Source organism: Limulus polyphemus, unplaced genomic scaffold (assembly GCF_000517525.1).
Source record: "Limulus polyphemus unplaced genomic scaffold, Limulus_polyphemus-2.1.2 Scaffold2056, whole genome shotgun sequence".
Classification (NCBI taxonomy): domain Eukaryota; kingdom Metazoa; phylum Arthropoda; class Merostomata; order Xiphosura; family Limulidae; genus Limulus; species Limulus polyphemus.
In genome coordinates this window covers 146438-148066 of record NW_013667666.1, presented here as the reverse complement: position 1 = coordinate 148066, position 1629 = coordinate 146438, and the positions used below count along the sequence as shown (strand labels likewise).

General features: G+C 35.6%; 1 protein-coding gene across 1 annotated transcript in view; it reads right to left on the bottom strand.

The window, feature by feature from the left end:
- Window positions 1-1629, bottom strand: part of LOC106465802 (annulin-like) — a 51882-nt gene that overhangs the window by 6631 nt on the left and 43622 nt on the right. The gene's annotated exons all lie outside the window — the stretch shown is intronic.

Genomic DNA, 1629 nt, shown 5'->3' with positions numbered 1-1629 from the left:
CAAGTACTAAGATAAAAGACTTTTAAAAACTAAAAGAACTACAATTTTACTAATTTACAGTACTACTTAGTAAGAAAAAAAAAAAAAACAAGAGAGAGAGAGAGAAAGACCACAACCGCTTAATGTGGTACTAAGGTACCCTCAATCCACATTCCTATAACCTAAAAGACATAATTTGATATACGTAATTCCACGCAGTTTGATGTCACTGATGACTTGAGAACAATATTCCTGTAACCATGGAAATGTTAATATTGTTGAATGAAACGTACTGTTGCTCTCAAACATTCCAGAGAGATTGAATTTAATTTTAATACAGCCCCTCCCCAGTGGCAGGTATATAAGGCTTATAACATTAAAAACCGGGTTTCGATACCCGTGGTGGATATATCACAGATAGCCAATTGTGTAGCTTTCGACTTACCAACAAGTAAACAAAATCATATTACTACATAATGTTTCGTCACTAGGCGTGTATGTATTAAAATGAAATTTAACGAATGTGTTACAGAGCAAATGTGTGATATTTTTCTTCAGTCATATTAACTTTCACACTTTCCACAGTCAGAGTAATGCTCACCGACCTTAAGAAGAAACTTGAAATTTAACACGTGCTTGGGAAAGAAGAGTAGTGTACGAACATCACACCACTACTCTGCGTTGGATCCACATTTTAAAACTCAAGTCATATAAATTGTTAAAGGTCGTTACCGGGTCACATCATTTTATGAAGTATCGCATTTGATGTTCAATGCTACTGATGTCCGCTACTTCTTTAAGGTTTCAATATGCTGAGAACATTCCAAGGATGTAAGCCTTGTCAGCCTTTTATGTAGTGTACAACTATAAACTTCTGCTTTATGAATACAAGCTGTTTTCTCGATCAGATAATGGAGTTTATTAGATTTACTTGATTCTGGTAGAAACACTTAAAATCCACTCGATTTTCTGATACGCTGATGTTTTTAAAAGACAGAATAAAAAAAGTGAAATAAATACTATAGACCTTGACGAGTGCAATGGCTTTCTTTCTTTCAAATTCCTCAAATTGATTCTACTAAAACAGCACATTAGGGTACATGAAATATCAGCCATTTCAAGAGTCTGAAAAACCACTATAGATTTTCAATAAACATTTCCCAAACATAAGTAGCCACCAGATGGCATCAACATCCCAAGTCAGCACATTCCACGACTGGTTTAAACAAACACTATCAAATTTCGCAAACCTAATGCCATTTATTCCTTCCAGTTGCCACTAAGAAGCCACTTCTTTCTCTTGAGTTAACAAAAACAAAGTTTCTGTGGATGTATTGAAACACTCTCAAACTTTGCACACCAAATTAGGCGTGAAAACAATATTTTAAATGTTATTACCATCCGATAGATAACCCTAGACAGTTGTATATTTTGTTGAATTTCGAGGGATACTTGAGCTAGCCGTCCCTAATTTATAAGTGGTAGACTACAAGAAAGGCAGATACTCAACAGCACTCACCGCCAACTTGTAGGCTACTCTTTACCAATGAAGAGTGAGATTGACCGTCACATGTAAAGTTTAGTATACTCTAATCCCTTATAGCGATGGCACACGAGGAGACACACACATTCGGCATGTAATGCTGTTTG